The sequence below is a fragment of the Hyaena hyaena genome, unplaced genomic scaffold (assembly GCF_003009895.1).
Source record: "Hyaena hyaena isolate Hyena2069 unplaced genomic scaffold, ASM300989v1 scaffold_25, whole genome shotgun sequence".
NCBI classification, from domain to species: Eukaryota; Metazoa; Chordata; class Mammalia; order Carnivora; family Hyaenidae; genus Hyaena; species Hyaena hyaena.
This window is the reverse complement of record NW_024080657.1, coordinates 2,654,918-2,669,850: the sequence shown is the minus strand read 5'-3', so window position 1 is coordinate 2,669,850 and position 14,933 is coordinate 2,654,918. Positions and strand designations below refer to the sequence as shown.

At 52.4% G+C, this 14,933-nt stretch overlaps 1 protein-coding gene across 1 annotated transcript in view; it reads right to left on the bottom strand.

Annotated features, from left to right (window-relative positions):
* Window positions 1-14,591, bottom strand: part of PPP1R16B (protein phosphatase 1 regulatory subunit 16B) — a 101,333-nt gene extending 86,742 nt beyond the window's left edge. The window contains exon 1 of the mRNA XM_039227169.1: window positions 14,545-14,591. The gene's annotated coding sequence lies outside the window, so the exon portion shown is untranslated. The remainder of the gene's footprint in view (window positions 1-14,544) is intronic.
* Window positions 14,592-14,933: the final 342 nt, after the last annotated feature.

Genomic DNA, 14,933 nt, shown 5'->3' with positions numbered 1-14,933 from the left:
GTCCACACAGGGGAAACTGAGTTGACAGTTTGAGTTTGGTCAAGTTAACTGCCTGATTAAACAAATGAAGGAAATCATTACCGTTCTGGGGAACATAATAAAATCAACGGTCTCTTCAAGTCTCACTCACAATGGTTCAGAATGTCATCCAAAATTACTAGGGGAAAAAAACTTAAAAACAAACAGCAAAATGAGGCCCAAAAGAAAGGCAATCGACAGAGATCTACCCCCAGATGCCCCAGATGTTGGGTGTCAACAGATAAGGATTGAAAGCAGCTAATTGTAACTGTGCTCAAGGGTGTAAAAGAAGATAAATGAGCCAATAGAAAATAGCAGCCACAACAGAGATACTACAAAGAAGAAAACCCAAACTCTTCATGAGATTAGCTAAACCCCTACCAATGCCTTCCTCAGCATCCTGACTATGCTTTCCACTGAGGACAGTCACGAAGTTCTCTCATATTGACTCCAGGGACACTTTTTTGAGTACCTTCCCAGTGCCATGTATTGGGCAAGCTCTGAGGAGCAAAAACACCACACAGAATCTTAAACCCTGGTCCCAAAGACCAGATCTTTCATCTGACATCTGTTTAGACCACTAGCCATTTCTCAGCTCCTCCCCTTCTCTTTCAGGTCTTAAAGGCCCGCCATGGCCTCTTTCCAGCTTCCAGATCATTCCTGATGGCACCATGTACCCGACATGAAGAACAAACGTGAATGAGGGGCAGCCTGTCAGGTTTGCTGGACCTCTGTATTCTCCTTCCACAACAAAAGCACACTCCAGTGGCCGATTACACTCATCAGGTCTGTAAAAAAAACTGCGCGCCCCCCCCCAAAATTTTTAAGACAGAAAATAGCTACTGTTGGCAAGAATTCGTATACACTGGGAATATAAATTGGTACAACCGGGGCACCTGGGTGGCTCAGTCAGTTTAGCATCTGGCTTCGGCTCAGATCATGATCTCACAGTTCGTGGGTTCAAGCCCTGCGTCGGGCTCTGTGCTGACAGCCAGCTCAGAGCCTGGAGGCTGCTTCAGATTCTGTATCTCCCTCTCTTTCTGACCCTCCTATGCTCACGCTGTCTCTCTCTCTCTCTCAGAAATAAATAAAAAAACATTTAAAAATTTCTAATTGGTACAACCACTTTTTTTTTTTAATGTTTTTTTTTTTTTTTTTTTACTTATTTCTAGGAGAGAGAGAGAGCGTGAGCAGGGGAGGGTCAGAGAGAGAGGGAGTCACAGACTGAAACAGGCTCCAGGCTCTGAGCTGGCAGTCAGCACAGAGCCCGACGCGGGGCTCGAACCCACGAACCGCGAGATCATGACCTGAGCGAAAGTCGGACGCTTAACCGACTAAGCCACCCAGGCGCCCCAGTACAACCACTTTTAAAAACTGCTCAGCAGTTGTTGTTTTTTTTTTAATTTTTTTTTTTAATGTTTTATTTATTTCTAGGAGAGAGAGACAGAGACAGCATGAGCAGGGGAGGGTCAGAGAGAGAGGGAGTCACAGATTGAAACAGGCTCCAGGCTCTGAGCCGGCAGTCAGCACAGAGCCCGACGCGGGGCTCGAACCCACGAACCGCGAGATCATGACCTAAGCGAAAGTCGGACACTTAACCGACTAAGCCACCCAGGCGCCCCAAAACTGCTCAGCAGTTTTAATCTAGCAATGTCTTTCTTAGAAATAGACCCAAACAGAAAGGTCTATATAGGTCTCCCAAAAGGCATTTATAAGAACGTTAATAGCACTGTTTGTAATTGTCCTAAGGTGTGTAAACTACCCAAGATGCTCACCAACAGTAGTCTAGAGAAGAATTATGGTATAATCACACTAGGAAACATTGTACAGCTAGGGAAATGAGCAATTCACAATTACACTCATCAGTATGGAAGATTCTCACAGTGTTAAGCAAAATAAGCCAAGCATGCTGTATGACTCCATTTATGTGAAATTCCACAACAGGCAATTGAGCAGCATAGTGGTTTGGGGGTAGAGGGGCTTCTGGAAAGGGACATATAAGGGACTGCAGGAATTTTGGTAATATTCTGTTTTTTGAGCAAGATATGGGTTACATGGACATGTTCATCTAGTGAAAGATTCATTCACTTAATGTTGGCGTACTTTCCTATATTTGATTTACCTTAATAAATATTAAAACTAAAAAAAATACTGATGTGTGTGGGTCCCCCCTCGAGAGATTATGGTTTTATTGGTCTCGGGTGCAGTCAGGCATTGACGTATTTAAAAGCTCCCTGGTTGGGTCTAACATACATCCAAGAACCACGGTGATAGAACTTGCCAACCCTCACTACTTCTTGGAGCAAAAAGTGTTGCTGCTTCTCCAGAAAAGTCTAAAGCAAGATGTTTTCTGTCGAATACCAGCAGCTCCAGAGATGGTTAATAGGTATTACATGGAGAATGGGTTTCACGGTCAAATGTGTAATTTTTAAAAATCTGATGATCAACTTTTATTGAGCATTTAGTGAATTCCTAGAGCTCAACTTCTTGCTTTATCTCCACTACCTCATTTAATCAGTACAACAAGGGGTGTCTGGGTGGCTCAGTCAGTTAAGCGTCTGACTCTTGGTCTCAGCTCAGGTCTTGAAATCAGGGTAGTGAGTTCAAGCCCCATGCTGGGCATGGAGCCTACTTAAAAAAAATTAATCATCACAACAAGCCTAGGAGGAGGGTACTGTTAATCCTCCTTTTATGGAAAGATTGACTGCAGCTCAGTGGGGTTAAGAGACTGCCAAGTTTACACAACCAGTAAGCAACAGGGCTAGGATTCACATCCACATTGGCCTTGACACTGAAGCCCCTGCTCTGAACCACTGCTCTTAATGTCTCTCCAGGAAGTGCTTGGCTGCAGAACTTACTGGAACTTTTACTAGGCTAATGTGAGTGATGGGTGGGCAAGACAGGATCGAGGAATGCAGCGTTTCCCAAAGCGGTTTCCTTACCACAGACACCACTGGCAGAGTGGTCATTCTGAAACCAAATCTGATGCAGTAGCACCTCCCTTGTAAGGAAGCCTTTAATGGCTCCTCATTGCCTCCAGAGTCACATGTCTACTCCTCACCCTCACAGCTCACCCGGTATCTGGCCTGGACATTTTAGCTTTATCTCTGGCCATCGCAACCTTGCTCCCCATCCCCAACCTGCTAACACTCAATTTTCCAGCCAAACAGAACCAGACTGATGGCTTCACACCTCGGCAATGGTAGTCCTCACGGGCTGAGACTCTGCTATGTGCCCGCTACCACACACAGCTTCACTGCGATCCCCACAACCATTCTTTAAAAACAGATTCGATTACCCCCAATAAACAGATTAGGAAATGGAGGCTCATCTTGACATGCCCAGAGTCACAGCTAAAAAGCGGCAGAACTGGGATCTGAACACAGACCCAGGCTTCTCTGCCACAAAGCCCGCAGTTTTCACTACGCCACAGCCTCCTCCTCACCTTCATTCCTTCTGCTCCACGGGGTGGTTTCACCCTTCTTTCCCTTCGCCTGGCAAACTCCTCGTTCTCTGAAAGCGTTTACAAGTGCCGGGATCACATCTATCATGCCCGAAGTGCTTTCCAGGCACCATGCTCAACACCCGCTTTGTCTCATTGACACAGCATTGTCTCAATGCTCCTTTTCTTCCCTCTGGGTTGTTCTTTATCTGCCCTGTGCCAAATGGGTTTCATCTCCTCCTCTCCAGTTCCAAGGCACGTGACCACATCTCTCCTGCGGCGCTCAACCCTCTGGAGTAATTGTTAGTTTCAGATCTGCCTCTTCCCTTGGACGAGATGCTCTCCAAAGGCAAGGGGTACGCATCATTCACCTTTATGTCCCGCCTCACAGCCGCCCCAGCACATGGTAGGCATTCCATGGGAGACAGTGGACAGCGAGTCAGGAGACCGAGAGTGGGAAATTCAGAGATTACTCCATCTGTGCGTCACAAGGAGTGATTCTGGCTTGGAACCGGTGTTGGAGAATCAAACCAGACAAATAGATTTGGCTGATGGGGGAAGAGGGGGGGACACTGAAGACCCGACCCAGGACACCCCTTCGGGGCCCCTGCCTTGCATTCCACGGAAGGGCGGGATAGGATTGCCCCTAGCTTCACGGGCTCTGTGTGCCCCCGCTTAGGCGATTTGTTGTAAAACGATGCTTGTGTTCATCTCACAGCGTGGTTTCAGATATTCAACTGCTCCCCACCTTGTGTCTCACTTAAACCATCCCAAGTGAATGAAGAGACATCGGGACAGTGGCCCAAAGAAAATATACAGCTACAGCGTGGCTCCCCACAGGTTGGTAGACTAGGTGATCATACCCCTTTCTAAATGGTTCTGTTCTTTTTGAGTCGGGGCCCTTCTTACAGGACAGAGACGTCTCTGTTGTCCTCTCGTTCACTGAGTACCCTTGCTGGGCATCTACCCCACAGTGGGTACCATCCGGAGCTTGCCTCCTCCTAACTCCTGAGGGAACCGCCCACTCCTGCCACCCATGGCCAGCCTCTGTGAGTGCCAGGGCCATGGGTATCCGAATCCAGCTTTCTCCTCCTTTGCTCTCACTCTTTCTGGACTAATGTGCACATTTGCCCAGGTGTGGGTGATTGGTAATGAGTGCTACAAACTTGGGGATTCTGCACCGCCTCTTTCAGACTCATGGGTTTCCATTAGTAAACCCGGAAATCACCAAACAGACTATCTGAAAATTACCTATCTCCCCACCTTCCTAACTGCCTGCCTCTTCTGCTGCCCCCACTAGGGGTAAGCTGCAGGATTTTTTCTGCCTCTCACCAAGTCATTTTCTTTTGAGGATGTCAAATACCCATTTTCCCCGCAGGACAGAGTGTATTCTGTATTTTACAAGCTCATCTGTGATGTTCATGAAGTTAGAGTTTATCGAACAAAAGTTAGCCTCGCTTCTGCATTCCTCTGGTGTGCTTGGACCACACTGCTTAGTTTTTATTCTATCTTTCCACGTGTCTGCTTCCTGCAGGAGACAAGGATCAACCTGAGGGCAGAAACTGGCTTCATTTAATTTGAGATCTCTAATTCCAAGCTTACGACCAGGTAAAATGTAGTTCTTGAATATTTAATGATCCTTATGTGGGCAGAGTCTAAAAGGTTATAAAATCAGAATTAATGTGGCCCCTGGAACATTCTTTTCAGTTTATTCCTGTCGGACTAGCAAAAATCATAGTTGCGGGAAGGGGATGGGGCAGAGGCATGTGTACAAACTGTTTAGGGAACAGAAAGTGGTCTGGCCTCCAGGGAGGACAGTTTGATGATGCCCGTCATCGTTCACTGCATGGGGAAATTTCCACAGGGATCACATCATGCCAGCGCCCGAAGGGATATGCTGGACCAGCAAGGATGCCATGGGATCACAGCTCTAGCCGGAAAAAAATTGGAAACAATCTTAACTGTCAGAAGGAACTAGAAAATCCATTATGATACATGCTTATTCCTGGAGTACCACAGAGCCCTAGAGGCACAGGCGTATGGCTCTACTGTTGACATGTGCTAAGATAAATTAGCTGAAAAGGAAGGTTCAGGAGAATGCTACAGAGGTGTGTTAAGAAAAAGGGATAGATACATAAATGAATATGGGTCTGTATGTATGTCTATGAGACATTTATGGAAGATTCAAGAGACATCCAGGGGTTTCTTCTGGGGAAAAGAAGTGGCTGGAGATGATGGTTGGGACATTTCATGTTCTGCTGTCCACATTTCTGTCCTATTCGGATGTTAATAATGATTTTGTATTTTTTTTGTAATTCAAAAGCATAAAATACAGCAACAAGAAAACAAAAGCTTGGCTTTATCTGTAAAAGAAGAAAACTAATTACATTTTAGAGAAAATCTTCCCTATTTCTTTATAAAGCAATAGACGATGTCTATAAAAGCAACAGTGGCTCTCTGTCCAGCTCATGGGGGGCCGGTGAGGTCTAGAGAGTTCCAGAAAGGAACCTGGAGACGGGGACAGTCACCGAGAAGGGCCAAGAGCCCTGAAGGAAATAAGTATGAGAATGCGTGCCTTTAGTTGCTCTTGGATGACAGGAAATAAAGCCAGTTCTGATTGAGACTCCAAATCAGTCTGGGAGCCAAGAAATTCTGAGAACTCACCAGGCTGGAATGGACATGGAGCCTCTGACCAGTGCCAAGAAACAAAGCCTAGGGATGCCTAAGTAAGTAATAGACATAAATAACTAATCTGGGTGAACTCGGGCCCCAGGGACATAAATGACACAGGGTCCTGCACTCCTATCCCCTCTGTTCCAAAGGGATGCTCCCAGGGCAGCCATACTAATGCAATAAGTATTGCTGATATTATCGAGTACATCCTCTATATGGAGCTAAATGGTTAATCATACCATCTCATTCTATTATTGCTCCCATTTGATACATGGGGAATTGAGGCTCAGTGGGGTGAAGCAAGTAACTTGCTCAGGATTACAGTAAGTGCTAGAGGTGGAGATCAAACCCAGGTGTGACTCCAGGGGCAGCCAAAGTCACTGTCTGGGAAAGAAACAGAAAAAGCTACTTCCTCAGAGTCGGGATAGCCCCTTGAAGCACAACAGCATTTTTGCCCAGAGAAAAGCCAGAGAATATAAGGACTGAAACGCAAGAGCATTGAAGCCAGAGGTCCTGTATTCAAATCCTGACACCCACACTTAATGGCCATGTGACCTAATGCAAGTTATTGAATCTCTTGGTGCCTCGTTTTCCTCAGCAGTAAAATCGGGGTCGCAATAATGCCCCCTCTACTGTTTGGTAGGAAGACAAAAAGGGTTAAATAAACAGTGCTTGCCTTGTGGTAAGTACCAAATGTTGATGATTATTCCTACTATTGAGAAAAAGGTGTCCTCCCTTCCAGGCAGATGCAGCCCTGCAGGGTGCAGAGCTTCGCCAGTGGGACAGGCTAGGTTTCTGCCCCCTCCCTGGGCCCATCGGGTGGGACACAACTCCCCTCCCTTACATACCATGCCTGCTAAGCGATTCACTTCCACACGCAGCCACTCTTTCCTCCGGCTTCCCCTCCACCAGGCTGGCTGTCAGTCAGAATCACCTGGCCCACTTTTTTTTTTTTTAATGTTTTTTATTATTTCTGAGAGAGACAGAGACAGCATGAGCAGGGGAGGGTCAGAGAGAGAGGGAGACACAGAATCCGAAACAGGCTCCAGGCTCTATGCTAGCTGTCAGCACAGAGCCCGACGCAGGGCTCAAACCCACGAACCGTGAGATCATGACCTGAGCCAAAGTCAGACGCCTAACCAACTGAGCCACCCAGGCGCCCCCTGGCCCACTTTTTAAAAACACAGCTTCCCAGGGCCTGGTCAGTCCGGCTACAGGTGGGTTGGGCCAAGTAGGGCCTGAGGATCTATATGTTCCACAAGCTCTGGGTGATCAGGTGACGCAGGAATAGTGTGTCCCTGGACCCACATCTCTGGAAGCACTAGACATCCCCACCTGTTCCCGCTGCCGGGAGCAAGCAGCCTCATTCTCATGTCTGGTCCCAGGCCTGGACCCACGGAGAAGGGGAACGAGGAACATGCACCCCTGCAAGCCAGGCGGTGGAGCAGACGGCGGGACCAACATGATAACAAGCTGAGTGATGTTATGTTTGCCTGGGTTACACCAGGGACCCCTCCCTGCAGACCCCGGCTTCCCAGACCCTTGCTACTCAAAGTAGCTCACAAACCAGCAGAACGGCTCCCCCTTGGGAGCCTGTTGGAAATGCAGACACTCAGGACTCAGACCCACTAAATCAGGGTGTGCATTACAGGAACCCCCACATGATTCATAAGCAAGTTCAAGGCACATTGTCCAAGATCGCTTTCCCCCTGCCCCCCAGAACGAGTTCTAATCCACGTGCACCTCTCCCCTGTCCAAGCAGCCTCTGGAGCCAACCTTTTCCTTTGGACTCCCAGAGAGCCCCAGAAAAAACAGCTTGTCACAGCCCAGATCCATGCTCAGTGAACCTCTGCTTAAACGAGTTACTTACTTCTGAGTCGGCCTGCAAATAAGCCTTCCCAATGAATTGAAAAAGACAACTCCAGCCTCTAGAATTTGGGGGTGTAAAAACGTTCCCATCTTTTGTACATAGGTGTGACCCCCTGCTTCCCTGGCCAAAGCCATCCAGAGATATCAAATGTCCCAAAGAAAACAAGCCATGTTTTCCTGTTGGCCCAGCGTCAAGTTATCAGGCAGATTTCACACTGGAGCTCGACCTCATTAATCCAAAGCCTATCACATTGCTGTAAATGTCAGTGGAAAAATAGCCATTCAGTGGGTTTCCTTCATTCCACCAGAAAGGGGAAAACAGGAAGGCAACAGCAGCTGTGGCCCAGCTTGGCAAATCCCAAGGGCCCAGCTGACAGGGCGTTCCTTGTCAGCATCTAGCGCCCCCGCCCCAGCCGGCTTGTCCAGATAAAGGTGGTCCTACATGCCCGTGACGAAAATGCACTGGCGACTGCAGCAACGGTGCAGATCATTTGCCCCCACCCCCACCCCCCACACCTGCTTGAAATAGCTTGGTCTGAATTCCTTTGGCCTGCATCACCGATTGCCCATTTATCATTCAGGTTCATCTAAATCTCTCCTGCCCATTCAAAACGTCCTACAAGCCAAACCTCTCGGACTCCAGGGGACACAAGGCCTTCCAAGTCCTCATTCATCCCTTTAATGCATATTATTGCCTCCCGTGTACCGGGGTTCCATGCTGGGCAACTGGGGACACAGTGGTGAACGAATTAGACACAGTCACTGACCTTATGAGGCTCACAGCCCGGTGCAACTTTTCTCAGCCTCGGCACTATTGACATTTGGGTAACTCTTTATGAAAAGCTGTCCTGTGCAGTGTAAGAAATTCAGCAGCATCCCTGGCCTGTCCCCAATAGACGCCAGTAGCACTCTGTCCCCCTCTGCACCTCCCCGGCTGTGACAACCAAAAATGTCTCCAGACATTCCCAAAGGACTCCCGGGGCCAAATACTCCCAGGTAAGAACGGCTGGTCTAGTGAATGAGACAGACTAAAAGAGTAATGACCACATGTAACCATATAATCACAACTACAAAAAGTAACACGGAGGTCAATGTTGTGGATATTATACTGATATTACGTACGACATGGAAGCCAGATATTCTTTGTATGATCACAAGCCTTTGTGACAACTCTGAATTATATATATATATGTATATATATATATATATATATATATATATATAATCTGTATTTCCAGAAGAAATTGTGGTTCAAGGAAGCGAAGACACTGCCTAAGCTCCCAAACATAGTGGAAGGCAAAACCGGGGTTGGAGCCCTGGCCCTAAACTCTGCCTCCTATCAAAAAGGAAATTTGAGCCTTTGCCTTCTGAAAACAGGTAGGGTCATGTAATGCGCTGACTAGCCATCCTAAAAGACTCATTCCTTCCTAGGGGTCATGGTAGAATTTAACCACCACCATTGGGGCGCCTGGGTGGCTCAGTCAGTTGGGCATCTGACTTCGTCTCAGGCATGATCTCACAGTTCGTGGGTTCGAGCCCCGCATCGGGCTCTGTGCTGACAGCTCAGAGCCTGGACCCTACTTCGGATTCTGTGTCTCCCTCTCTCTCCGACCACCACCCCCCTCACATTGTCTCTCAGAAATAAATAAATAAATAAATAAATACCACCACCTATCATCTCAATCAAGTTACAAACTGCCTGCCTCAAGGCACGTTCATGGGACCCCACAATGTCACCCTGAATTCCGAGACATCCAAGAACACCTCCTCTCCTTCGCCAAATGCCTGCCCACGGGGCCTCCCCAAAAATCAGGGCAGGGAGAGAATGGAGCAGCATGCAGGTGCCCAGAGCCCACTCGCCATGACCCATCTCCAAGGTGCCCACTGCCCAGCATCCAAGAGTCCACAGAGAAAAAAGCCAGACTCTGCAGCAGTGAGACACTTCACTATTTAGAAGGAGCAGGAGGGAAGCAGTACAGGGCAGCACATGGAAGCTTTGGAGACCTCCCCCCCCACATGAGTTCCTGCCACTCAGGAGCTGCAGACCCCTTAGCAAATCGCCTCACCCTTGCTGCCTCAGTGTTCCCTTCTGTGCAACAGGGATAAGCGCATCCACTTCAGTAAGTCAGCATGATGACTCTATGGCATTGCAAGCAAAGACCCTGGACAGTGAACAGCCACCAGGAAGTGTGCCAGCACTTGGTACAATTATTATAATCAATAAGGAGCCAGATCACGGCACTTCCTCCACGTACATCCCCTTCCTTCAAATGGGTGACTGAGTCCCAGGAAGAGAGAAACAGGTGAAGAAACAGGAAAAGCATCTCAGGAAGGAGGGAGATCTCCCGTGCCTTCCTGGTAGAAGGAAGAAGAAGGGATGGCTAACATACTGGCAGATGAGCCCGGGCCAGCCCCCACTCCCATGCCAAAGTTAATCCTAGACTTTCCCAGGTGTGCAACCGGACAACCCTCCACAGGCCGCAGGATGCCTGCTTCGGGTCAGCGAGCGTTTAATCATTTGGGACCCCTTGGCAAGGCAGGATGGCCTCTGCCCCACTCCCTGGCCGCGCCTGCTGCCCCTGTGTCCGTCACGCCCTATGGCGACGGCGCTCCAGCTGCGGCCTCTGCTCCCTGCTCTCAGAGACGCCAAGCGCTTCCAAGCCCCTGTGCTGTTGCACAGGTTGCGCTCTCTGCTCAGCCTGCCCAACCCTCTCTTACCCGCCACCTGGGAAACTATCTCTGAAGACCTCCAATGCGCCCCCACAGCTAAGCTTTCCCACCTGTTACCGGTCATCATAGACTCGTAATAATAGCAACTAGCCTGTGCAAAGCCCTGATTAATATCTAAAAGGCGGTGTGCTGAGTTTTTTGCTCAGGCGTCTGTCCATCACCAGCCAGCAGCAAAGGGGCAGATTCAGGAGTGAAACCTGGGTTGGTCAGCCCAGGCCACCTGTCCCTCTGCCACTCGGCTCTCCTCTCCCCCTGTCGCCAGTGAAGCTGTTACCGCACAGTGTCCTCACTGCCTGTCTCCAGGCCTGCTCTCCCCCGCAGAGGGGAGCCCTGATTGCTGCTTGATTCATCTCGAGATCCCTCACTAAGCACAAGGTCTACAACAGAGTAAATATCTATTGAATGAATCCACAAATCCTGGAAAATGGCAGCCAGATGTGAGAGGCTAACTCCCAGGCTTCCAGGGGACAGGTCCATATGCTGGACCCCAGTTCCCAGGAGTCAGGCCTCCCCAACCAAGAGGCTTTCCCTGTCCTCAGGGCTAAAGGCAGAAGAGGTCTGACTCCCCCAGACTTGAGGTGGTGGGGCCCTTTTGACAGCCCAGGGCAGAGCAGGAAACGGTGGTGAGGGTGACGATAATCATTTCCTGCATTCCTGCCCACACCAGGTGCTGTACTAAGCACTTTCTGTGAGTTATTGTCTCACAGCATCCTCCTGACCCTGCGAAGCAGACAGTACTATTGCTCCCATTTTACAGATGAGAAAACCAAGACTCAGAAAGAGTCAGTAATTTACCTGCCATCACAGAGCTTTTAAACATAGAGCTATCATTTGAACTAAACCTGCCTGGTGCCCTTGCTCCTCAAACTCTGTAGCTTTCTGCAGGAGGCAGGCTTGTCCAAGCCCTCTCTGAGCCCAATCTCTGGGATGTGCTCAGGATAAAGAAGGTTTGTCCTAGTCTCTGCTGGAAGAATGCCATGTGGGACCCGCTATAAGCCAAATGGTTCAAGTCCTAGGTGCAGGCAGGGTGCAGGCTGGGGCAGCTAGTTGGGGGAAGGCGGCAAGGTTGGGTGGGATTCTTGAGAGCCAAAGCACAGCCCAGGAATCCAGGAATGTGCCTTCCGCCATCTGCAAAACCAGGCTAGCTGCAACCTCTGTTGGCCAGAGAAAGGTCACTATGGGGATGGGGCTGGTTTTGAAAAGAAGCTGAGGCCCTGGTTTCTAAAGAGTCCAAATGGGGCTCGGCTGAAAGGTTCTTGCCTTGGGGGAAATCCCACCTTCCTGTGTCAGCGTCTCCGACCCCCTGTCACCCAGGCTCCCAAACAGACTTAGCAGCTTGATTAGAATTTAACCTCCACTCCAGCACCAGGCACCAGAACGAAGTCTGAACATACATGGGCCCGCGTGTCCATCCAGGACGCAAGGAGCCTCGACACACTAACCAGACAATGTGCAGGTGAATGTCCCTGTGGGAGGAGGTTGACAGAGGGACAGGAAGGGTCACCTGGTCTTCCTGCAAGTGACACTGCAGAGGCTGGGACCAGGAAAGGGGTCAGGAAGATTTCAGGGTAGGGGCGCCTGGGTGGCTTAGTCGGTTAAGCGTCCGACTTTCACTTAGGTCATGATCTCGCTGTTCGTGGGTTCGAGCCCCGCGTCGGGCTCTGTGCTGACTGCCAGCTCAGAGCCTGGAGCCTGCTTCAGATGCTGTATCCCCCTCTCTCTCTCTGACCCTCCCCTGCTCACGCTGTCTCTCTCTCTCTCTCCTAGAAATAAATAAAAATATTAGAAAGAAAGAAAGAAAGAAAGAAAGAAAGAAAGAAAGAAAGAAAGAAAGAAAGAAAGAAAGAAAAAGAAAAAGGAAGAGGAAGATTTCAGGGTAGGCGACACCACTATGTAGGACGCCAGCTGACCGGAAGGTGCCAAGTTGAATGTCCAGAGCGGCGTCAGTGACATCTTGCCCCCAGCATCTTGCTGGCAGGTGGGAGAGAAGGGGCTGGGGGGTGGGGGGGCGGGAATCTGTGTGGGACGGCCCAGTGAGCAGGCAACGAGCAAAAAGGACTCACTCACCAGGGCCCACAAGCTGCCTGCAGGCTAGAGCGTGGTGACCAAGCTGAAGGAAGATGTGGAAACTTCCCCAGCCCCTGCAGAACCACCCACCAGGACTCCACCGCGGCTCCTGCCTAAAAGAGACACACCCCACTCAAAACCAGTAGGAAAGGCGTCCATATTTACCTAGGGGCATTCCTCCTGTCCCGCTCCACAGCTCCACAGCACCAAGCACTTCACGTGGGCCCCCTCACCACCGCTGCCCACCGCCTGATTATTAGCCCCATGTCCTAGAGGCAACTGAGGCTCCCAGAGGCCAAGTGCCTTGCCTTCCAGCGGAGCGCCAGCCGCTGGCTGAGCTAAGAAGCTTTATTACCAACCTAGGGGGAAGCCTCCCAGATGCAGGGTTTTTCCCCTCTGTGTCTCACCAGCCGCAGGAAATGGCAGGGCACTCAGGAAAGTACCCCCGCGGGCTCAGGCGGCTAATGACAGGCTCCTTCCAGAGAGCCCTGCGCGAAAGGGCGCCTGGTACCCCGGGGCCCTGGGTCCTCCACAGAGGGCGATTCAGAGGCGGCACCTGGTGCCCGCGGCCGCGGGGAGCTGGTGGGCGCTTCTGACGCCGAGAACAGGGGCCCATTATGTGGAATCCAATCACATGGGCGCGCAAGCAGCTCGGCTTTCGGTTCTGAGAAGCGCTTATGCAGCCACCTCTCGCTCCGCTCCCGAGGTGCCCGGGAGCACTGGGTCCCAGGCTTTGCGCGCGGCCCTCCCGGGAACACCGGATTCAAAGCTCACCTCGGCTCAATCATCCGCTCGGGGCTGGGAGCTGCATCAGCAGCAGCTCGCGAGGAGCCGGGTCCCGACTGGTGGAGGAGGAGGGAGGGAGGGAGGGAGGGAGGGAGGAAAGGAGTCTGCATCAGGGAAGGAGGCTGGCAGCGGGCGCCTCCCCCTCCCTGCTCTCTGCTTGGGCGGTCTGGGCAGCTCAGCCTGGGCGCTCTGGGTGACCTTGGGCAGACCCCTCCGCGCGACCTCTCCGGGGAGGGTTGCACGGGTTCTGCCCATCCCAGGCTCTCGGGGGCGCTCCTCGGGCCAAAGTCGGGGCGCGAGACTCGGGAGGAGAGGCGCGCTCCTGGCTGGGGGGACCCAGCAGCCCGCGCACGGCGGCCCTTTGGAGAGGCCGGGCGCACCTCCCGCGGGAGAAAAGCGCGCCGGGTCTCCCGGGGCTGGCGGGCGCCGTCAGCTGGAGCCGGCGGCTGGGCGGGTCCGCACGCGGGGGCGCCCGCCCGGGGGACCTTTCCCGCCCAGGCAGGAGCGCTCCCCGCGGGGACCTGGCGCCGCCACGCGAGGGGGCGGCGCCCCCACGCCGGGCCGCGAGGCTGCACGTCCTGGCCGTCTGATGCCGGTTGTGGCTCCCGCTTCCCGGCACTGCGCCCCCCGGCAGAAGCAGCCGAAATCCCACAGGCTGCCCCCACATCGGGCCACGGTGGCCGCAGCCAACAGCCTGCCGATGCGCCCCCTACCCCGGCCTCGTCGTAGGCGCGCCAGACCCGGAGAACGCCCCCACCCCGGCGCGACTCCCCGGCCTGCGCTCCCGGCACCCGCCGTTCCAGTGCCCCCTCCCCCAATTACCTCCAGTCGCCGGCCCTTGGCCCACGCGCCCCACACACCCCCAACCAGACCTTCCGCGGCGGGGACCACCTCCCCGCCGCGGTCCTCATCCCCGCCGGCTCCAGCCGGGGAGGGGCGGCGCCGCCGGGGGAACTCACCCGCTCTCCCTAGCCCGGCCCCGAGCGGCTCCGGCCCTGGCTCTGTCAGTCCGTCCCCGAGCCGCAGCTGCCCGTGCGGCGACAGAAGCTGGCGGAGCGCGGCCGCCGGCCTCCGCGCCGCCCCTCGGCTCCTCCCCCTGGGCGGGGCCTGAGCTCCCGGGAAGTGGGTGGGCGCGCTCGCGCCGCGCCTCCGGCCGGCCTGGGAGCTCGCAGAAGGGTCCCAGCACCCGAGGGGCGCGGGCCCCTCCACGGAGCAGCGGGAGGCCGAGGGCGAAGGACGCGGCCGGGCTTCAGAATAATCCTCCTTATCGTCCTCCCCTCCCCCCGTCCACGCCCCCTCCTCAACCATCACCCAACGCGGAAAGGGGGAAGCCCAGGACTGTATTCCT